The sequence below is a fragment of the Melitaea cinxia genome, chromosome 9, assembly GCF_905220565.1.
Source record: "Melitaea cinxia chromosome 9, ilMelCinx1.1, whole genome shotgun sequence".
Classification (NCBI taxonomy): Eukaryota; Metazoa; Arthropoda; class Insecta; order Lepidoptera; family Nymphalidae; genus Melitaea; species Melitaea cinxia.
In genome coordinates, this window is record NC_059402.1 from 3,623,867 (window position 1) to 3,649,976 (window position 26,110).

Below are 26,110 nucleotides of genomic sequence, written 5' to 3' on the forward strand. Positions count from 1 at the left end.
CACATGAGTTCACGTTATTTGTGGCGTAAACTTGTGGAGGCCTATGTCCAGCAGTGGACTGTATAGGCTGTAATGATGATGATGATGATGAAATTATTTAACTATCTATATCCGTACTAAATCAGGTAAATCGCATTATTAATAGGGAACACATCACGTTGATACGAGTACTTGGCGTCAGGCCAAATCTACTACGTGTGCTGACGAATTAATTTCAACTCTCACAACCATTTACAGGGCTTAGTGAAGTGTGAACAAGGTACGGCGATAGGAGAAATTTTAACAAAAAAAATGTAAGTACTATGCGAATTATACATATCGATATCGTGTAATATTGTATGCGAATTTTAAATGAATGTGTGCATACGCTTAGATTTATTTTTATTTTTAATGAATTTTGAGATTTTTATGAAAATATAATTAAATGACTTAGTTATTTTTTAAATTTTTCATTATAGAGAGATGATTTGAATTCTTAAATTAACTGTGCCATTCTGCTACTCCTTTTTTTTAACAGACCAAAAAACAACAACGGTCTGATAAAGGCCAAATCTACCATACGGCTTTTTGGGATTCAGCCCAGGGCCCCATGGAATCAAGGAGCCCCCAGCTAAGTCAAGTTAAAGTAAAATATAGACGATAATGCGAAAGAATCCATAATTTTGTTATTTAAACAGATCGTATGGTTTGCAACCCTGCGGTTCCTACGATTTATCAAACTCATTCAATTCATTTAATTCAAGTCAACGTTCAGGTGTTGGTGCTTCAAATTAACAGTTAAAATGTTCGGCTGCCTTACACACTCATCTCAATCGTTGTCAAATTAAGTGGGCCCCTAAGTAGTATTAGTCCAGTGCCCCCTAAACTCACGGCCCGGCCCTGATTCTGATGACAAGATTTGACATTTACAGACTTTTTCAATTCAGTAATCATATTAATTAATTTTATTTTAAAAAATTTAAATTATAAATATAATAATTTATATGTTGCATTGGTGCTTATATATTGTATGGGTTGCCAAGCAATTACAGCATACCGTGGAGTTTTAAACTATAACGGTAATTATGAACTTATTAAAAAAGTCCCGTAGAATAAAAGTTTACCATACCGTGGGATGGTAAATTCAATATTAGTCATATGATCGGGTAACCCAAGACAATTTGTCAATTATAGTTCTCAAATTATAGTTTGTTAAAACACTTTGTGACTTTTGTTTAAGCGAATTAATTGAATCAAAAAATATGATTGAAATATTATTTTTAATGTAAAAAAAATAGTAAAAGATAATTTTATCCGTTACGTACAACGTGTGTAGATAAATATAGATCTTAACATTTTTATGCAATTCCAAATATAGTTCAAGTTCAATCCTGTAATAAAGCTGTACTAAACCAAATATTGGCATCAGGCGAATTGAAAAGCAATTTATACTTAGCTGAAGACATTATGTAACTTGTTTTGTTACATAACATGTATGTAGGATATGTGTGGATTCACAATGCAACCAACTGTGTACTTAGAGAGTACAGCTTACTAAATAACGCGAACCAATTTTCTTTAATTAAAATGTTTTTTTTTTTTTGTTTTGTTTTGATCCAGATGTTTTTATTCTATTATCAGTCAATTTCCTAATCAAGCTTAGTCTTGTCAGACTTTAAGAAATGCAGTGCTACAACTTTTTTACTAAACAGAATTGAAAAAGAGCATTACGTAGCAGCTAAAGCGTAGTCATTTGTTTATACTTCATACTAACCCAATTAAAATGAAAACATATATTAACAGTAGTTCAATGGATATTAAAACTGAAACAACTGTGAACTAAATTTTATTCGAACGGTATTCAAACAGTTGCAACTACGAAGCGTTAGCGACGTTAAGTTTGCAGTTTTGACAAACGAGTCTCTCGCGACAACAATCGCTTCAGCAATTTCACCGTCGCGAGCAATTCTACCCGAGTGGACAATTCCTACGCGGACAATTCTCGCGCGTCGAATGTCACAATTTGACGCCGGAAACAATAAGTCAAATCTTTTTGTTCACGAGTATTTCATATGTGAATTTTGTATAACTTTACAAATATAAAATGGACATTTATTTGAATAAGAACATATAAATTTTCAGATTTTATAATTTTAAATTGTGCTTTCCACATCAATATTAGGTTACTTGGATAAATCGTACACCACAGTATATTCATAAATATTTCGTAATATATTCTCATGGTCATTTATACTGTGTATTATAATTATTATTACCTATATATCTAACAGTACATAATAACAATTTTTTATATCCTAGACTCTCAAAAATATTATTTACAACTTCACTCACCATTATTTTCAATCCAAAATTATAAAAAATAATGTTTAGTGTAAATCTTAAATATTGATTGCATTTTGATTTGACACTTCAGTCGAATTCCGATTTCACGCTACTTCGATCAAAACTATAATTTCAAATATTTTAATAAACTTAAATACAATTTAAAATAAAATTTTAATTTTATAAATAGATTTTTTACGAGGAGTTTGTCCTACTTTACAAATCTGCATCATATTAAAATTTTGAACCAACTTGAGACGTAAATTTTACTAAAGACATATCGTGACGACGTTTGTCAACCTGTTATATAAAACTTAGTAATTACTTTTTCATATTCCCCTCTTTGATAACTCAAATTTTATGTCTAAAAAGAATAGTCGTTAAAAATAAATTATGTACAGTCTGTTTGAACTATTACAGCTAATCAATTTGTGTCTCTTAATTCGGTATATTTTTTGGCTATATACAATTTCACAGTTTTTTTTTGTCAAGTATTATTAAAACAAATGACGTTTATTAAAACAATGATCACTGTTGATCTAATCAGCAGAGTTCAATGTCTATTAGTTGACAATAATGGTCTAATATTAATGAAGATAGTAACTAGTAAGCATATAATATTGAAACACGTTGCATGCGGTTAAACGGAGCTAATTCATCAATTTTTTATACTCTATACACATTTCTCAATAAACCAATTTTCCTTAGAGCGCATAATAACAAAATCGAACTCAATGACTTATATTAAAATGTACAATAAACAAATAGACTTCTTTACCTTATTGTCATAATTGACTAGTCCGTTTCCGCTATTTGCAGTAACCCTCCTTTCTCCTCTGGGAGTTTTTAGTTCGTTTACCGCCTTGAGTCTAGGTGTGATGTATGTATTTATCTATATAAGTAATATTTATATGTATATTTATCAGAAAAATTATGTAGCTATATCAGCTAACAGTTACATCGACGACTGTGAATGTGCGTGTCTGCTATAAAATATTTATTTATAATATATGCGAATGAATATGACAACCATTCCAATTTAATAAAATACGAATTCGTTGGCAACACAGTACCAAAGTTTCTTTTAGACGTTTCACAGTTGCCAAAATAATACTAGAAAAAGGCAAAAATAGAAGTTAGAAACAATGTATCTATCTTAGCATGCTCAGGCTTACAACATGAATGGAATGGAATATATATATATATATATATATATATATATATATATATATATTTAATATACACACACAGTCATCCGTTTCTAAGGTAAGCAATTTAATGCTTGTGTGATATGTGAAAGTCAACTGATATTCCACTAACACCTTGGAGCTTAAAAAGCCGACCGATGGTGGGATAATCATCCAACTGCTCGCTTTAAAAGACGCAGGCCGAAGACTAATAGATTTAATAGATTTTCTTTAACTACAGCTAAGATTTGTAATGATATCTGAATGATAAGATTATAAGCTATAAAGTTTGTTTATTGTTTTATTCAGGGTATTGCGTTCCAGTTTCGAAATTTTTATCGTGTTAATCAAAATCTCTACAGTCGTAGGATACATATATACCTATAAAGCATTAGCTATTTTTTTATACAATTATAGGCTTGCGTTTGACCACTATTTCACATGATGATAAGTGAAAATGCGTTCTAAGATGGAGCACGCTTACCTAGAAGTAACCTATTCACTCACGACTTAAAGATCCCCAGGTTACAGTTTTCCGGAAACATAGGTACTGACAACCATGACAACCATGATGAGATACTTGACAACCATGTTTAAATATTATTGCATATGAAACCGACATGAATTCGCCGCGATGAAATCTACCAATAAAACTATCGAAACCAATAAATAAATAAAAAAGAACATATAATTATACTTGTTTTAAAAACCATTCTGTGTTCGATACTAAGCATAGTTAGGATATATAGTCCGTTTATGTTTTCATGTATAAAAATACTATATATTACAGGGTATATTTAAAACTGTAGTAATCAGTCGTATGGTCTGAAGCACACACTTTTTTTATTATATAAAATTAGTAACTTAAAATAAACTTTTTAATGTTATTATTTAAAACAAACTAAGATTGTCAAAACAGTATAAGTAAAATCGAAAATCATAAATTACTAAATGCATAAAGGCTATTCCTGATCTAAAAATCGATAAAAACTCGTTCAACTGTTAAAGAAAACATTAGCGTACCTAGCGTTCTGAATATCTTCTAGGCTAAGGGACTGTACTAGAACATTTAAGACTTTTATATGTATATTAAGTATATAAAACAAAGGCTATTCTTCTTAGTATACGAGTATGTACCTAACTACGAGTACTTACATGAGTTTAATTTTTTTTTCTTCATAAAATTATTATAATTGCTATATCTGTTTTGAAATTTGACAAGATTCTGGTTTTTCAACAATGGTATATGTTGAAAAAATGTCTTTGTCAGAGGTCAAAAACAGCCCATACATACAAAACCTATCTTGATACCGCTACGGTCGACATGTAATATATCATTCAAGGAATTTGCTAACCCAACTTAGAAGTACCTCTCAAAAAAGGTATCAAACTCATTGAAATGGAAATTGTCAGTTTGTACTGACATAAATAGGTGTGGTATATGTATAGGTGTGTGTATGTAGCAATTTCAATAAAGAAATAAAAAAAATAGTTGAAGTTTTTATGATATTGAAGTCGAACTTAAATTTCAGTGCTTCTATTTCAAAAACTTTGAAAACTTGTAACTTAATTAAAAACTACTTTAACTACTTAACTTTATAAAGACAACTAATAGGTGTTTTAGACAAACTTAACAATTTTTTTATACAATAACGCTAGCAAAATTCAGCTTTGGTAATACTTATATCGCCGGTAATAAAAATTGATTGGTTTTTTTTATAATCCATTAACCCATAGTGGAAATGTGTTTGTTCATATTATAAGAGCCTTTGCCTAGCCGTGAGGATTTTAGAAGCAGTCTAGGTTCATTTATATTCAAAAAAGCTTTGCTTAAAATTGCTAGTTTTGGGGATTACTCCTTCAGTTTAGAATATTTTTACGTTAGACTAAGAGTCTGAACATTGTAGAAGGCTTAACTTAGTGGCGAATGCTAGCGCGAACCCATCTCGCCCTACCCAGGCGGACGACTGCTCACACGTGGTGGTTTTTTAGTCAGTAGGAGTCTGACATTACCCTCTGGCGCCCCCGCGCTCGAGGGTATCAATGAAGGATTTTCCTCACGTAAAAAAAAGGGAAAGCATTGGCTAAAAACAAATTTATAGAATTGAATAATTTTCTTAAATTTCAAAGAATTAACGCAATTTTTAAGCTCCATTATAATTAGTAATTGTCATTTATACTATACACTAATATTATACAGAGGAAAATATTAGATTTTTGTTACCTTAGGAATGCTACGTTTCGCTAAATGATTTAGGCGACTATCATAATCATATAGCCCACTTGAGCGAAGCCGTAACGAAGAGCTAGTTTATGACTTTACAACTATTAACTGTTAATTTACATGCAAAAACTAAAAATATATTTTGATACTGATACAAATAAAATAGACAGACTAATAGTAAACACTGTTTTTTTATATTTTTTTTTTTTTATATGTCACTAGGTCGGCAAACAAGCTTACGGCTCACCTGATGGTAAGCGATTACCGTAGCCTATAGACACCTGCAACACCAGAAGCATCGCAAGCGCGTTGCCGACCCAATCCCCAATCCCCAATCCAATGTATTTTTAATATGCTCATTACAATTCCACTGGCATCGATATTGTTTTCCAACAATCGTTACGCATAATCGTTAAGAATAAATGCATATAATTTTCGGTCAACCGTACTTCTCGCATAATAAGGATTTTTTTTTAATTAATGCGAATCAGATTTATCTAACCTAATATGAAAAAAAAATTAAAACCAATAATTGAAACACTATTCTAAATTTAATCTCAGCCCATGAGCATTTATGTACAACGAAAAAGTTGCTCATAAGAAAGGCTTACCTACCTATCTTTACAACATGATACGGCTTAAACTAGCTAATTGTATGAGATAATTGGTAATTTAAGGTGTACCAAACTCAATCCAACAGAAACTGTGGATGATTATCTTGCGTATAGAGTAATTTTCTTCAATACACTTCAGGCTGTCAAATCCCACTTCTGGGCATAGGCCTCTTTCACTATGTAGGAGAAAGAACTGAACTTAATTCACCACGCTGCTCCAATGCGGGTTGGCGGATATATTCCCTACTATGAGTAACGATAGCTATCAGGTGCGGCCCACTGGACCGACAATCTAATATGTTAAATTGCTGGTGGAGACTAGATGAGGATTGCGGAAAACTGGGATGTTTAGCACGAACTCGGGGAGACCTATGTCCAGCAGCTTACTGCGATAGGCTGATATGATGATCTAACGAACGAAAATATTTTTTACGCACCAGGAGATGATTTAATAGATGAAGAAACTTGTATAGTTTATACAATTTGTTGAATAATATAAATACGTAAAAAGCAATAAAATAAGTAAAGATTGCAAATGAATACATGCAATTGAATAAATATTTATTCATTCATTACTAAATTGTATTCGTTTTCACGTTTCAAAAATATTAAACACGTCAATTCGACGAGCGTTGGCATCGCACAGCTTTAATTTGTCTCTGAAAACAGCTCGCTGGAAATCAAATTATTTCTCAACGCTGAATATACATTTTTTTCTATATTTAACTTAAGATTCGAAATCACTATTTTTAGTTGATACTTTTTACCGTATCTTTTTCATCCCTCCATTTAGTTTTATGGCTTTCAATGGTACCAGAATACCCTTTTTGTAACCGACTTCAAAAAAGCAGGTTTCTCAATTCGACCTATATATTTTTTTAAATGTATGTTTGTGGATAACTTCGTCATTTATTAACCGATTTTGATAATTCTTATTTTGTCGGAAAGGAAATATTGCAAGGATAGTACCATGATAAGAAAATCACGATCTAATGATGGCATCCCAGGGAAACCGAGGAGAAACTCCGAAAATCGTAGTGACGACTAGTGTATTTGTTATTTTTTTCATCTACTTACGTTGTATTACTCGTCGATGTAATTGAAGTCAGTTTTTTTCGTTTGCTACCTAACTCAATTATTATTACATTTATTTGGATTATTTATTTCTTAAATACCCGACTAAAATTTCATAAATTTTATCATGGTATATAGTATGATATTTACTTTATTTATTCCCATCTTGTTCCAGTTTAACCGTCCCATACCTAATCTAATTCTGGGGTTTCTTTTATATTTCTATATTTCACTCGTTTAATCACTTACTTACACACTTATACACACAACACAGACACACACACACGCACACATACACACACACACACACAAATGAACACACGCATAAAAATTATAATTTTTTTCTTTATTTGATTATTATTTGTGTGATATTGATTAATATTGTAAGCCTTGTTGGTTAAGCGGGATACCCAGTAATACGGGACACCACCCATTACAGGGGCCCTTGCGATTTGTTTGTTAAAACTTATTATTATCAATAAACTATTTTGTATTTTGTATTTTATATAAACAAAGTAGAAATTCGCTTTCCAAAAACGGATTAAATGTAACTTTAAGATAATTTTCACATACATTTTCGTGAAATAGTTTTCAAAGAAATTGTCAAAAATTTTCTTTGATACAAACGAAACGCAAGCAGAAAACAGTATTGTTTATGCGTGTGATATCCTGTAAAGTTGTGCTACTTTCCGTGATTCTTCCTCAGTGATTATCGACAACATACAAAATGTCCACTAAAATATTCTGTGTTAGACGGACAAATTAATGATGACATATATGTATATATGTACATTTTACAGAAGTTGAAAATAACTCAACAATTCCATCAAGAACTACTTCTTAGAATTGTGTTAAGCGATTCACAAATACAATTGAAACAGACTTACGTATCTGTAAAATATAAAAATCTTATCGAAATAGTATCGTCATCTGGCAGCCTATCTCGATTCGTACGTGATCCGCCTCGTAATAAACCTTCGACTTGAACACACGCCCTTTGTTTACAGACGATATTGGATTGCCAGGTGCTTGTGAGAGCCTTGCCGACTGGGTCGCGATGTATTAACGACATGGTCCAATCTTTGAAAGGAAATTGAAAATTGAAACGGTTATATTTTTAACGCTATTCGATAAAAAAATCTACGATTTTTTACAGTTTAATATTTTTTAGAGAAATTGGCAAGTTAAATTTGGGCAAAGTTATCATATACTAGTATATAAGTATAAAAATACAATTTATTTTTTACTTTCAAGGACATAAAATTATATAAAATGACACAAAAGATGTTTTGTAAAAGTAAATGTTAGTTTGGCACTTCTTTGTAACTGTCAATTCCTATCTTCGAATTAAACAAATTTATTTTAAGACTAGTTTTTAAAATAGGAATTTATACACAATAAGTGTATGTCATAGACAAACCATATTCCACGCGAATGTCTATTTCCCCACAAAGGTCTATCACCCCACAAATTGTTGATTTCACGCATACGTTGACAATATATCTTTCCGTCATAATATGTTTACGCGTACTATATCGACATAATATGTTATTATACTGGATAACATAACAAAAAATTTCGTAATAAGCTCTCGTACTCAAATAGGCTTTAAAGATAACTTCGAATCGTCATTTTACAAATTAGAATTTTAATTATCCTTAAAAGTTAAGTTATTTTCACCACTTAATGATAAATGGTAGTTTTAATTTTTTTTAATTCTACTTGTAATTGTAATCATCGGGAGTCCAAATGGACTTTATTTATTTCTTATTATTAACTTCAAGCCCTAGTTGCTAATAAGTAAATTTTTCTTACCCTTGGCGTGGTAAAACGTTCTACATTTTAAAACTCGACTTGCTTTAATTGAGAAAAGGCAAAATGCCAATGTAGTTTGCAAAATTTTTACAATAATAGATTATTGTAAAAATTTTGCAAACTACATTGGCATTTTGCATTGGCACTAAATTTTTTTCTTTATTTTCTATAAAAATTGTTTTTTTTTTTTCTAATGTGCCAAAATTCAATATTCTTTATTATTGACTACTTGAACAAGTATAATTTATTTACTACAATTTACAATAATATGATGATGAGACTAATGTTAGTTTTGTACTATAACTACTTTCTCATTTAAGTTAATTACTGCTTCCGATATTATATTATGAACAGACATCGCTAAAGCGGATAATTAATGACTGTTTTCTCCAAATTAACTTGTTTACTGGTTTATTTAATTTTCTATATAGCGACATTTCCCTAAACACATTACCCAACCCTATCAAATCCCAAAGATAAGGAAGGTTGATAGATTAACCAATTTTGTTAAAGCTGTCCTGAGAATGGCCCGTCAGATTTATTAGAGCTCCATTTACAAAGTCGAATTTTATGATAGTTTACGTTTAGATTTGAAATAGTTATTTTTCGTGTTGAAGAAGTTATGATACTGGCAATGCTATTTAGGGTTTCTTGACGAGGGTTCTGGAACCCTGACAACAATTTCCGCAACAGTAATTATAAAATTTTATATCTTTTCATAAACTATCGGTCTTCTATATTTATATCGAAAAATGAATTCAATATATATTTATTTATTTTGGAATGTATTCTTGAATCGAATAATCGATATGAAATAAACAACAACCGTAATAAACTGGCGAGCAGACCTTTGACTTCGGCACAAAAGAAGAGCCCTGTGTTCTGTTTACAGGCTGTTTCGGAATACTTCATTTTGTATAAACGTAGGCAGTAAGATTTTTAGGTTGTTCCAGTCATTCATTATAAAAGAATGGAATTTTCACGTCAGTGATATAATGCGAATTTAAAATTAAAACCCTTAATTTGTTCAATAAAAACTTATTATAAACAATTATAATTATATTCTTTGCCAAAATTGCAATTTGCAAAAGACGACGAGTATCCTAAAGTAAAGACTGATGTATCTAAGACTAGGCTCGAGGAGCTCTAGATTTAACTCACTAAAGGGAAAATGTTGGTCCAAAGCTCGAGCCTTTCATAAATTAATTTGAATATGAATTTTTTTACCGCTATTTTAAATATTAAAAAAGAAAATAAGAATAGACTGACTTCGGCATTTATTTCAAAACCAATTATAATTAATAAATGTGTTTATTTAAAAATGAACTAAGTGGTGACTTATAATAATGTTTTTTTTTTTTAATTCCAACATATTTCCCATTTATTTCTTCTAATATTGAGGTCACAGTTGTTTAAGCGTAATAAAAACTTTTCCTTATGCCATATTGTGTTCAAGTTTTCTGGAATGTGACCAACATTGTCATTTTTGTATTAATACTAAGACAAAGCTTACAAGTAGAGGTACACCTTTTAATTTATTGATAATTTATTATAATTTGGCAAAAGTAAAATTATTATTAGTGCTGTGTGGCTACGGCACTAAAGAATTTAGCCACCCCCTCTCTTCCCGTGGGTGTCGTAAGAGGCGACTAAGGGATAACAAGGTTCCACAACCACCTTGGAACCTAAGAAGCCGACCGATGGCGGGATAACCATCCAACTGCTGGCTTTGAAATACAAAGGCCGAATACGGGCAGCAGCGTCTTCGGTGCGACAAAGCCAGTACTGCGGTCACCAATCCGCCTGCCCAGCGTGGTGACTATGGGCAAAACACATGAGTTCACGTTATTTTTGGCGTAAACTTGTGGAGGCCTATGTCCAGCAGTGGACTGTCTGTATAGGCTGTAATGATGATGATGATGAAAATTATTATTTAATATTAATAAATTTATTTAGCTTCGTTTTTGCTAAGCTCATTGAACTCTGAATTAAGGAAACCCTACAGACTTACTCGTGTATGTATTTCCGCTTATCACAGCCATTGGCTTCGAATCTACTTAATTCTTTTTAGTTGTAATTTGGTAAGCTTACATGATATACATGGTATATATAAAATACATGATCAGAATGAATGAATCAGTACGCTACTTCGAAAAAAAAAATTCTATAATTCTTGAGCTAAATTCAGTAGGAACAATGATATAAAACAGTCTCAACTATAAGTATAAGTATAACATCAAATCAAAATTATTATTACTGAATTATAGTAAGAGGTAAATTTTATGTTATAAAATAAATATTTTGAATAAAAGTTTCACAAGGAAATAAGTAAATATTTGCCACTCCCAACTTTCCATTATCTTCAAATCTACTACGCCTATAATTTTGAGTTAAATATTTAAAAAAATCCTAACAAAAAGCCTAAAAATATCGATGTCTACATAATAAAGCAATTATTTCTCACTGTAGATAAATAAATAAATAGTTTACCTACATATTGAAATTTTAAACTCATGACAAAACGTTATACAGTTTTGAACTTAAAGAAAAAATTTGAAACCTATCAAAACCCAAAATATAACAGAAAATAATAAAATATTATTTTATTTAAATTAATAATTTCATTAGTAGTAACAAAAAAGTTTTTAAAAAATGTCAATGTGTTTCATACATACGTATACCAGAAAATATCACAGTACGTCGTTATTACTATTATTCCTAAAAAAAAATGAAATTTTGACTAAAAAAGTTTTAATGTGAGCCGTTATAATTACTTTTACTGATCCCCTTTAGATAGTGCACGATAAAATTTCCTTAAAAAATAAATTCCTTTAAGATTTTCATTCAAGATTAAGGTTTCGTAAATGTAGGAATACACGAAGGCTATAAAAGAAAACAAAAAAGTAGTTTCTGAATAAATATAGGGACTTCTCCGACTGGAAAATACATCCCAAAGGACCGCTTTCGAGGATACACAGGATAACAATATCGACAATTTAAACAGTTTCTCCGCAGACCTTACGTAAGCTTACATTCTTAGCTTTTTAACATACTCACATATTACACGTTGACAACAAAAAAGTGACAACATTTAAAAATTAAACCGTCGAACCACCCTTACACGTAATTAAAAACTAGTAACACCGTATTATTGCTTCGCGTTTTATTAGCACTAAATAAAGTTGACAGATTGACAGGTGTTTTGGCGCGAAAGCGTGTCAGCTTATTAGAAATCTGTGGCGCGGAAAATTTATTTCTTTTTTTTTTAAATTTTTGCCACGATACGGATTGTTTCCAGCCAGGGTCGTGTTTTGTTTTGGAGGTTAATGTTTATGTCGGGAAGAAGAAGCGTGCGGCCCGGCTGGCAACTGCCGGCGGAGTAGGGAGTGCATGCTTAGTGCTGCGCGCGCATTACAAAACGATAAAACCTGCGTCAATTTTATTACGTAGGTGTAACTTTGGGCTAAGTATTGGGTGCGTTGGGACTATTAATCGGTAAGGACCGGATAACCACTTCCAAGCAATTCTTTTTTTACGAATTTAACATTTTTTTTAATTAAAATTAATTTAACAAAAACAAAAAACACTAACAAATAAAACCTGAAAAATATAATGTAACTGCGTTTATTAAGCTAATTAAAAATATTTTAAAAATATAAAATATTTTTCTAGGTAGGTAATTTAAAAAATTGGTATAGTTTAAATTAAATTTGATATAAATTTTACAGTCACGCACGCTTGTTACTCGATTAACTTTGTTTAAGATCTGTGGTAATAATTCAAAAAAAGCTATTCTAAAAAATAACTTAAAAAGAGGTTAAGTTAATTATTTCAGAATATTCAAATAGTCATCCCGAATTCAAATAAAAGTCTTTAAAATGACTGTTAGCTCCGAAACCGTAAGCAAAACTTTAGCAAAGCAACATTTTAATGGGAAAATAAGTAAATATTATTTTGCTCCGAAGCTAAGCCACTACTAAACAATCTTTTAAAGACACTGTCATTTGACGACCTAACAGCTAACACTAAATAAATTCCAACAACTCCTTGAAAATAGCATTATCTTCAAGTTACATTGAACATAAAATGTGACGCGACGAAAACAAACACAACGACAAAAAATACCGTAAATGTAGGAAGTCAGCCCAACACCTGAGACAAACAATTCACACTGTAGATCCCTTGATAAAATATTTGCCCTTCGCAAGCTATCACTTGTCTTTCAATGGCAACCAAACAAAGGGACTTAAAAATATAAAGGACAATAGGAAATACTTGTGGTTCGACCTACGCCGTGTTTAAAAACTCATTAAAGTTACTGATCCAAATCATGATATCAAACAAGTTCAATAAATGTGTTATCTAAAAACACATTTAAATGTTTAAGCAATCTAGCAAACACTAGCTTTATTTAAGTATCGATATTCATAATTAATTCAAATATCCAACAATATTTTCTGATTTTGGAAAGTGATTTGTTGTTTATATTCTCAGGGTCATCAGACGACATATGGACTCACTGACCACGCTAATGATACTTAAAAAGCCATGACAAACATTTGTAATGGCCATATAGATGTTGATGTGTTGTGTGGTTACGACAGTAAAGAATATAGCCTCCCCCTCTCTTCCCGTGGGTGTCGTAAGAAACGACTAAGGGATAACACAGTTCCAGTTGGAACTTAAAAAAACCGACCGGTGACAACCATCATATACCAGGATAACCATCCAACTGCTGACTTTGAAATACACAGGCCAAAGACGGACACCAGAGTCTTCGATGCGACAAAGCCAGCCCTGCGGTCACCAACCCGCTTGCGTAGCGTGGTGACTATGGGCAACACACATAAACTCACGCCATTTATGGCGCAAGCTTGTGGAGGGCTATGTCCAGCAGTACTGTGATAGGCTGAAATGATGATTACAATAATGATGATGATAATGATGATGATAATGACGATGATATATGTAGATGTTTGTCATGGACTGAGCGTTTGTACTTGTGTATTGTGTGTCTTCGGATCCCTGACCCAGGAGAAAATCCTGCTGGGGGTCGTTAAGTGTGAAGCGTTTATTTATTTATTTTTTTAATATTTCTTGCACTATAAGTTAGATACTACTACGTCATTCTCATGTTTGTATTCAATGCGTGTCTAAAGGCACGCCGTTGCAACTGTGTGACCATTTTATAAGAAGTAAGACAATAGCAAAGTGGATCATCTTTTCTAAAACAGAAATATAAATGGAAACCTAGAGAATGAATGAATGGTGTATAAAGGACATTAAAATTTTAAATAAAAAATAAAAATGTAATATTAAAGTCAAATTCGATCGTCCATCACTTCAAAATATAAAGTAGTAATTAATAGCTGTGCCCCGCGATTTTAACTGCGTTAAAATGAGGAATAAAGGTACTAAAATATTATATTTCTTTCTCGGTAAATGGATACAACACAGAAATCAGTTTTCAATTCAAACCAGTAGTTCCTGAGATTAGCGCGTTCAAAAAACCAAACAAACAAAACAAACTCTTCAGCTTTTTAATACTAGTACAGATATAGGTACTTATTGCACGTATTGTTGCCGCTTAATATCGTAGATTTTATTCATTTATAAAAAAAAAAAACATTTATTTCTATAATCTCTAGTACAAAGCATCACCGAATCTTCCTAGTAAGTAGTCAGAGACACTTGTATTGGGAATGACTCGCTAATAAATAATTACTCGCTAATAATAATTTATTTTTCATTAAAACGGTGAATCCGATTTAAAACACCGTACTGTCATTTGTCGTATACTAAAAAATAAGCACCCAATAATTGTTTTTTATATCTTTTAAATCCGGTTTATTTCCCATAAAGTATAGGGAGTACAGAATATATCCACCCCCTCTCCTGCCGTGAGTGTCGTAAGAGGCGAGGATACCACAGTTCCACTAACACCCTGGAACTTAAAAAGCAGACTGATGGCGAGATACCCATCCTGCTGCTGGCTTTGAAATACACAGGCTGAAGACGGGCAGCAGCGTCTTCGATGCGACAAAGCCAACCCTACGGTCACTATCCCGCCTGTCCAGCATGGTGACTATGGGCAACACACATGAGTTCACGCCATTTTTGGCGCGAACTTATGAAGGCCTATGTCCAGCAGTGGAATGCGATAGGCAAAATTAAAGTTTCGAAAGTTTTAATTTGTAAAATGACGATTCGAAAGTGCTCTTGGAGCCTATTTGAATAAAACTATTTTTGATTTTGATTTTGATTTTAGGCTGTAGTGTGTGTGTGTGTGTGTGTGTGTGTGTGTGTGTGTGTGTGTGTGTGTGTGTGTGTGTGTGCGTTATTTATAAGTGAATTAACTAGTACCTTTATTATATTGATATTTATATACATAAAACTTCTAAACTTTAACTAACTAAAACTTTTTGTACTAAAAAATCAACGAACAGATTTCAATTTATAACATTCTTTTGTCTCCAAGACTTAAGAGTATTCCACAATCTCCTTGACTTAGTTATCATTAAATTAATTACTCATAGTAAACTAAATTAAAGATTAATAAACCAAAATATTAGTTATAAAAGCTTAGCTGTCTATACTTGGCCGATTGAAGTTATAAATTTAAATCTCGTTTAAAAAAAATATTTTAGAGGTTATAGGATTCAACTGAGGTAGGGCACAGTAGAAAATTTCCTGCTCAAAATATGGAGCAGGCCGACTGGGGAAGTACCTCGACCTTACAGAAGTTCACATCTCAATAATAATATTTTCGAGTAGTGTTGTGTACTTGTTGATGAATAATGGTAATCAACACAGCTCCTGGGGGTAATTAGAGATAAGGTTGGCAACGCTCTTGCGATACTTCTGGCGTTGCATACGTCTATAAGCTACGGTAATCGCTTACTTTATTCGCTTTATTGTGTCTATAAGCTACGGTAATCGCTTACTACCAAGTGAGCGCTACGCTTGATTGCCGACCTAGTTATATAATTTAAAACAAAAACTTGTAAGTTAAATAACATGACATAAAGTTGTATATCTTAAATAAAACAAACAAATTTGTATACTGATTAAAAAATTAAATTTAAATGGTAACCAATTTAACAAGTACCAAAATTAAACGCCAACAACACTAAACCACAATACATATATCTTTTTGATAGTGTAAATATTATTACCCCGTTAAGTCCAGATATTCTAATGCCCCGTTTTCAAAGGCCATTCCAAGTCTAACTGGGTCCAAAATGGCGTACAAAAACAGAAACTGGATAGTAATTCATTGGTGTAATCTACTTTGCGTAAACAGGCTTAACACAAATTTACATGCCCTAGTTACGTCAGTTTAGGATAGTAGAGAGGCCTCTTTTAACGAACCATTGTACCTTTCGTAAATGTCATATTTGAGTGGACTAACATAGAATGTAGCTGTCTGTATTTAATTACCCACAATATTTTTGGTATCTTCAGCTTACAATCAATCTACAAAGCACAAAATTGTTACTTTTCCGTTTTGTAAAATGATGAATATAAAATTGATCAGGTTAAGCTACCCTTTTAGTAGACTTCTTCAGTTGTAACAAATGACAAATAATTTAATATAACAAATTTTAGTATTTTCATATATACTAGTGGTCGCCCAGAGATCGAAGTTCGACCATAATTAAAATGTTTAATTAAATAAAATCAAAAATTATGAAAGTAAAGAACCTTTTTAAAAATTATTCAATTTGACTAGAGACTTTATTTTAGATCAGAGATTATAATATGCGTGTTTGTGTGTCAAATATGTGGTAGTTTGTTTAATTGATTTATTATATATTTTTATGCATAATTTAAAAAATATATTAGCATTTTACACTCGTTCTCTATATAAACTCTAAGTATACGAAATTTCATACTCCTCCATCTGCGCAATTTTCGTAGAAAGGGGTACAAAGTTTTTGCTTCACGTATTAATATATAGATATATATTTTAGAAATTCATCATTCATCATTATCATTACAGCCTATACAGTCCACTGCTGGACATAGGCCTCCACAAGTTTACGCCAAAAATAACATAAACTCATGTGTTTTGCCCATAGTCACCACGCTGGGCAGGCGGGTTGGTGACCGCAGTACTGGCTTTGTCGCACCGAAGACGCTGCTGCCCGTCTTCGGCCCGTGTATTTCAAAGCCAGCAGTTTAGAAATTATCAATATTTAATAAGCGGTGACATATAATTACTAACATATATACCATGTTGCTATGCTTTATATTATTATTTAAGCCAGATACGATTCAGCATGTTATATCTCACTGCTGGACGAAGGCCTCTTTCTCTATGTAGTAGAAGGATTACAGCTTAATTCACCACGCTGATCTACTTTGGGTTGGATACCAACCCATAAATCAACCAAATCGGGAACTAGATATACAAGCGAAATCCTTCAAGCAACTGCTGGAGATATCGGATATAGTCGTGAAACCAGTTAAAGATGCGTATATGCATTAAGTCACGCTTCAGCCTGTAATATCCCACTGCTGGGCATAGGCCTCTTTCCCCGTGTAGGAGAAGGATCAGAGCTTAATCCACCACGCTGCTCCAATGCGGGTTGGCGGATATATTCCCTACTATGAGTAACGATCGCTACCAGGTGTAGGTACATGATAACAACCGGGACCGACGGCTTAACGTGCTCTCCGAGGCACGGTGGGGAGACCCACAAAGACTGCACAAACACCCAGACCATGGCATACACCTGTATGGCCAATACAAATGTTTTTCATGTGCGGGGATCGAACCCGCAACCGCCAGCGCAACAGGTACAATCCATGGCTGTGACCGTTGCGCCAACGCGTGTCGCACTATATATGCACATGCAAGTATAGGTATTTAACTAATTACTTTTAACCCACATCTAACCATAAAACTCGATTAAGATCTGAAATCTATATCTATTCATAAAAATTATTTTTATAATTATGTGTGTTCTTAGTATTTGGTTAAGAACAATAGCTGCTCTGTTATCTACTTATTTTAGTTATCTGAACTATTATCTAAATGTAGATAATAGTAGCTTTAACTCGTTCTGACTATCATCTTAATATACAAATTAAGCCTACGTTCGCTGCAATTTCGCCGCTTACAAATTACGAACGAAATAGGAAGGAAAATTCTGTAAAATGCGTACAAAATGCACACTTATATTCTTTGTTAAAATTGTTCAAAATGTAATCCCATTACTGGGAATTTGAAATTCGTTCATGGAATGGTTTGTCATAAGACCATACGTCGTTGGCCTTATTCCGTCTATTGCAGACGATTTAGACAGTGTCAGAAAGACACTGTGTTGCCTAGGACACTCTTCAGGAAAACGTAGAGTTGCCTAAGTTCTGCGCCACCCTCTCGACCTCACTGGCTAGACCCACAGGAACGACGAATCGATACGTATGGAGTCAGTTCGGCTGCAGGAGTCTTTCGCATTTTAGAGCTATGCCACGAAAGCTTGACGGAGACCCAATTACAGGTTTTAAATGAAGTTTTCCTTCTCCAGGACCCTGATGATTTTGAGCCAGGTTTATCCCTCAGTCGCCTCTTACGACACCCACGGGAAGAAAGGAGGTGGTGCTATTCTACTCGGTCGATACCATGCGGCAAAAGATCTTAAGACCATCATAATATCACATAAGACCATACATAAATAAGGTATTATTACAAAGTACCAGTAATATAGGTCGTGGAAAAAGTATTTTTGTATTTTCTGGTAAAAAGTTGCAATAAAATCTTATTCATTGAACTGTTTGTAACTGGCTGATTCTGATACCATGAAAGGGTGACATTCTAAAAATGAAATTAAAAAGTAAAAAGCAGTTTTCCGCCACTTTTCATTTGTTTTAATGTCCACCGAAATATGCATTTTTCTCTTTTTAAAGTAACATTTTAAATTGTTACTTTAAAAAGAGAAAAATGCTTCTTAAACCGCGAAAAAAAGTTTTTGCGCTTATGGACCTAATACAGTGTCAATAAATGTAAATTGGTTTGAGCATTTTTAGTCAGGAAGTTTTGATGTCAAAGATGCATTTCACTGTGGTCACCCAGTTACGGATAAACTACACAACATTTTTAAAAAAATTGACTAACAGTATAGCTGAAAATCTGAGAATTTATCATAAAACCGTTTTAACCCAATTGAAAAAGGCTGGCTATACAAAAAACTCGATATATGAGTGCCACATCATGTCACTGAAAAAACCTAATGAACCTGTACTCATATATATTACCTCTTAAGACTCAATAATATCGAACTATTACTATATTATTTGAAGAGATTGATCACTGGTGACGAAAAATGGATCACCTACGATAAAATGTACGAAAGAGATCGTAGTCAAAGGTCAGTCAAGCTGAACAGACTATCGCAAAACTCGAGTTGACACGCAATAAGGCGAGGTTGAGTGTATGGTGGGATTGGAAGCGCATCATTAATTATGAGCTTCTACCGCCGGGCAAAACCATCAATTCGGATTTTTACTGTCAACAAGCGCTTAAACAAGAAATTAAAAATAAGCGGTCAGAATTAATCAACAGAAAAGGCTTGCCCCTCAGATTTCCATCTGTTTCGATCTCTATAGATTCTTTAGGTAGTGTAGAGTTAACATCAAGAGGAGACTGTCAAAACTACTTGTCGCGATTTTTTAACGAGAAATCCCAACATATCTACAGCAGCGGAATTCTGTCACTACCTAGCGGCAAGTTATCTAACAAAATGGTACATATATATATATTTTTTTTTAATATAAATAAATTTTATAAAATCTTACTTCTATATAAAATACGAAGAAACTGTTTTTGCCTGACCTAATACATACGTATTACAATTTATTTCGTTATTTGCTGTTACAGCATGACTGTATTTCTTTGAGTGTCTCATCACAAATTGCTTATTGAGCATTTGTATAGTGTATTGTTACTAGTAAATACGTCGTTATTTTGCCTTTATTCAATAAATACCGCATAAAAGTTAAATACAGAAAAAGTATTTTTTTTTTTCATTTTAATTTACTTTAAATAAACAAATAAAAGCGTCACACTCAACGGCCCCTACTAGGGATTTCTCCTGTGTCGTTTGCCATGTGCGGGGATCGAACCCGCAACCGCCACAAACCAGTGCTGTCCGTTGAGCCAACGCGTCGTCAAAATTCTTGTAAATAATTGCTAATAATAAGTGTAGGATTGAATCCTTGTTATTAATTTGTATGAATTCTAAGTTCTGAAGCCAAATTGAAGTTGGGCGGCGCGGCTAAGGCTGTTTAGTTTGAAAATGGGGTAAGATTGTACAAACCTTAAATACTACTAAATACGGGACATGATTAGAATTAATAAACATATTCTATGTTACCAAACCTATTTTATTAAATACTAGTCAATCTGCATTTTATTCCGTGACTGGCAACATTTACTGCATACTAATTTAAAAAAAAAAAAAAATTGTCAAAACCGAATTTAAAATAATATTAACGTGTATTTAGTGGGTAAATAGGTTAATAATAACATGAAATCTCATTGTACTAGAAAAAAAAATATATAAATTATATTCTCACTTACAATATAGGGTAACAGCACCAGTGGCCAGCCAGTAACCAGTGGTCAGCCTTTTGCGTCGTTTATTGGTCATAAATATTGCTACAATTAGAATAAATGAATCACGTGTACCTAAATAGAAACTTTGATTCCTCATTGAATAATATGTCACACAATAGGTGCGGCAGGGAATCAGGGGGGAGATTTAAACCCGTTCTTACAGGTGACGGCGGTTGAAAAGAGCAGTAGTGTCACGTCCGCCATATTTTTTACTTCGCGTGGTGTTCTTTTAAAAGGTAAGAAAAAACATGTTTTATTATTAAATGTGATAGGCTTTTATGCAATTTGACATTGTGTAGTACTTCATGTATTGAATTATATTAAATTTGAATAAAAATATCGCTGATTTAAGTAAATATTGTAGGGGCTGACCATTGGGTACTACTTTTTTATAAAAGATCCAATGGTCGGCCCCCCGGGGCTGTTCACTGGATTCTTGAATTATTTTTAAAATTGCGAGAAAAGGCGTCATTACAACCAATAAATTAAAATTTTCAAATTTAGTAAGGCATGTTCTTTCATATTCCACAAAAAACCCAGTGGTCAGCCGCATTTAACATTTTATTTTTACGCGGCTGGCCACTAGGTGTTGCTGATCCAGTATTCAGCCCCGATAGACTACATTTTAGTTTTACCTCAAATGGTTATAAAATGTATTTAGGTAGTTTGTATTTCAGTAATTGAGAAGATATTTTTAGCCCAAAATGTCGCCAAGACAAACTTATCCTCCAGAGAAGCTCTCTTCCACCATCGAAGCCATACGAAACGGAATGCCGATAAGAGAGGCTAGTAGAACGTTTGGAATTCTTGGAGGCACACTACAAGATCGGCTCCACCTACGTGTCCCAGAAGGTCCAAGAAAAATGGGTCCAGATTCCATTTTTAATAAAGCAGAATAAGCACTGGTAGATTTGTGTCCAAAATTAACAAAATGCGGGTTTCCTTTAAAGACTGACAATTTATTAAATACGGTCCAAGCAATAGTAAAGGCCGATGGAAGACCTAATCCTTTCGTAAATGACAGACCAGGAAAAAAATGGCTTAAATCCTTTTTTCGAAGATACCCTTCCTTATCTATACGAACAGCTGAAGAAATTTCTAAGGGACGAGCAGTAATAACAGAAGAATATATAAGAAAGTGGTTTTAAGACTTGACAGAGTTCTTAAAAAAACACGATGCTCTGAATATACTGGATGATCCTATGAGAATATTTAATGGTGATGAAACAAGTTTTATGATTTGCCCCAAAACTGGAAAAGTGATTTCTCTATCTTAGAAAGAAAATTAAAACGGGAAATAATAAAAAAAGAACACGCAGAAAAAATAGCAGCCAAACGAATTAAAAAAGTAAGCGTGAGCACTAGTAAAGTAAATAAAAAGTGAACAAGGAAAAGGAAAATAGATCTTGAGATTCAGTTCCTACTGACGAAACCCTATCCAAAGAAAATAAAAAAAGTGTGTTAAAAAATCTAAGTGTATAGGGTACCGGGAAATAATGTATATCTTAATTACAAGTAACAGTTCGGATGATTAGATAGATATGAGTACAAGATAGATATCTTCGTTGAGAGTTGAGACATACAAAAATAGGAAGATTATGGCTGTGATTATTTGATTGTAAATAGATTTTACTAGGTACTATTAGTAGATTTGCTAGTGGCCCTTTTCTCTTTCGTGTTATGCGTATTAAACCTAAAAGAAATTTACATAGTATATAAGTATGCACAGATACTAATGTCGTTGATTATTTTATAAATAAATATTGATGTTTTAATGATTAAGTTCTAGAAAAATAAGAACACAAATAAGTACTGTGATTGTTTAGCTATAAGAAATAAGAGAGATATAAATAATATTGTTGATTTTGATATAAATAATACTCATTTTGATCTCATGCTTATTCATAGTTATAAGGGCTGAACACTGGGTTCATCAAGGCTGATTACTGGATTTTAGAGGCTGACCACTGGCAAAAAGTGCCATATTTTGTTTGAATTTATATATATATATTATAAAGAGAGAGGTTGTTTTTGACATATGTTGTTTAAAAACTATAATAAACAATTAATCCAATCATGTACTACGTTTCATTATCCGACGACTCCTGTAAAAATGCCAGCTTTCCAAACTTCAAAAAGTTGTTATGAGGCTGACCACTGGTGCCATTACCCTACTCACTTACAAAGCTATTTTATGAATAAATTATATATTTTTCTATACTGTAAACTCTTAGAATTTAGATATTGTTATTAAATAGATAGTGTGTCACAGCGAAATTATTTATGTGAATGCTTTGAAGATAATTTATTTTATAAGAAAGGGTGAATTCTTAAGCATAACTGTTAACAAAATGATTCATTTATCAAACTATAATAAAATACCTACATAGCTTATACTTTATTGCTTATAAGATACTGAATTTAATTTATTTTGTTCACGCAAAATCTGTTTTGACAGAGGTTACACGTTACTCGAACAGGTAAGTACACGTATAATACCTATTAAATACATATGGATACGAATTAAAAATTAAAAATAAAAATTATAGATGTTGAATGAAGTTTAACATTATTAATATAATTATTAAATAGTTCGTTATATTTCCAGATATCATAACCAAAAGCTCAACTTGTACAGAACTCAGGTATTTATAGTTTTGTACTTTATTTACTTATAAATTGCAATAAATTCAAATTTAGATAAATGTATGATTATGACTTACCGAAAAACCAATTCTAAGATTAAATATTGTGAAAAGCGCACACACGTACCTGAAAATGAAAAAAATATTTAATAATAATGCACTTATAATATTTAAATGAACTTAAAGTAATTAAGCCATCGGGACAATTAGCTAGGTATTAAAAAAGTATCAAGTACATACAAGTACATGTATTATATAGTAACGCCATCTATGAAGGTATGCGGAAAAGTTTTCGACGTGTCTACATTTCAGCATAACGAAACCGTGACTGAATATGCAAGCGTCTGCAGTTTCAACTGGACGACGCTAGATGGCGTTAAACATTTCAGCTTGATTGTATAAAAATATAAATAAAACTTCACCCACTTTTATAGAGGCCCAAAGCGAGAAAACACTTAAATAGAAAATGCAATTAATGTTTTACTAATTCTAACCATTTGACTATAGCAAAAACTAAAACATATAAATTAGAGCCGAGGCACTTCGTTGGATCGAGTGTATTAATCATTTTGAGAAGAAGCGGGTTCAAATCCGTCAAGAACGTTCATCGTGTAAAAAATAATACTTATTTAGCAAATATAATATTTCTCTACTACAGAACGTACTGGAGGAATCATATCGTTCTACTGAGGATTGATTTACAATTTCCCTACCATAGATAACGATTTCGGCGTTTGCGATTGTTTGTACATAAAAATCCGTATCTAAGAAAAAATGTAAAGACATGCTGTCCTAGATACGACAAGTACACGAGGATGTAAGCCTAGACCAGTAACAAAAATTTGTACCATACCATTAGGTACGTAACTATTTACAAGGGCTACTCTTACCACACCTACACATACTCCATTAGAATCGTTGCATCTCTACTATAAATATTATTTCTTACAACACACATACATAGAAAACAAATGAAAGATAGAAATAGTGTAATTTATTCCTAAATCTGTCTCTCAACCTCAACCCAACCCAAACCCAACGCGATCATGTAAATCTATCTATTAATTATTATTCCGATCACAGGATCTCATTTGCATAGACACTGGTAAATTTCATTTACTTTGCGATTACCATTTTACTATACTGAAACAGCCATTTGTGCCGTGATAATTGTTATACCGCTAAAATTATGTTTGTTTTTAAGGTTACATCATCATCATAAGATCATAGACGCGTTAGCGCGACGGTCACTGCGCTGGATTACGGCTGTTGCTTCTGGCAGTTGCGGGTTCGATCATGGCATACATTTGTATTGGCTATACAGATGCTGCCAAGGTCTGAGCGTTTATGCTTAATGCACCCAAGAGACAGGAATAAATCCTGATTGGGACCGTTGAGCGTAAGGCGTTTATTTATTTATTATTTATATATTATATTTATAATAAGGTTATGTATTATTTATGCTCTCATATATGTATTTTGCATTAGTAAATATATTTTTATTGCATCTAAATTTATTTTATATCTGCACTAGCTTCTTAGTCTTGACATTAATTTTATCATTTCTCTACGAAAATTGTACTACACAGACTGTAACTATTTTAAAATATGTTTAATGTATATCTTGTAGTTGTGGTGTACAATAAAATATACCTAAATTTTAGACGTTAGACTGATATCAACTGCTGAATGTAAGACTTCCCAGCAACCTCTAAAGCAAGATCATATCATATCAATATTTATTTCAAAAAATACAATGTAATAAATAATGCTATTTAAATCTGGTTCGAATGTAAAATTATGTTAAGATATATTATCTGTATTTTTACCCGACTGCCAAGGAAGGGTTATGTTTTTCGCGCGTATCTTGTATGTATGTATGTTTGTATGTAATATTTTTTACTACCTCATATTTCCAGAACCACTGAACGGATTTACATAACTGAGGTATCGTTAGGTTCGTCTTAGCTGCCCAAGTGTTCTTAGATAGGTGACATTAAAAAAAATCATACATGGCGGCTGCGCGAAGCCATTGTAGTTAATGAAAAAAATTTTTTTTTTCTCGAATACTTCAATATGAGTATCAAATTGAAGGGCACAATACAAGGATTTTAAAAAGGTATATCATGATTATTAAGTTGTCTTTTTTGTACATTTCTTATAACAAATTTTTTTCAAATTTTAAAATAAAACATCATAAATTCTTTTCAGATTACTGTGATAAAGCGAGATATTTTTCATAGAATTCTTGTAAAACTTATCAGAAGACTCATTATCAGTATAAATCGTTCAATTAATAAAAATTTGTAAATTTCTTTGTCACATCTTTAACAAAAAACTAAACTACATATCCCTATATGCCCTATTCCTTATTAAGTACAGAAATAAATGTTCTACATACTATTTAGACACACAGTGACAGAATTATTATGTGTTGGAAAAAAGAAGTGTCACACACTGTCTGACATAAATGTGTACCTACGTTTCATAGACACACAGAAGATATTAAACATTATATTTCTTGTTCTAGCTGTGTCCTTACACATTGATTAAAATGAGAACTAAACCGTTTTGTACGATATTTCGTATATTTTGTTAGTTTTCACTAA

At 32.4% G+C, this 26,110-nt stretch overlaps 1 long non-coding RNA gene across 1 annotated transcript; it reads left to right on the forward strand.

Moving 5' to 3' along the window:
- The first annotated feature begins 223 nt into the window (after window positions 1-223).
- LOC123656306 lies at window positions 224-24,719 on the forward strand. Its single transcript, XR_006743515.1, has 3 exons — window positions 224-293; window positions 23,465-23,501; window positions 24,706-24,719. It is a non-coding gene; the product is annotated as an uncharacterized LOC123656306 (long non-coding RNA).
- Window positions 24,720-26,110: the final 1,391 nt, after the last annotated feature.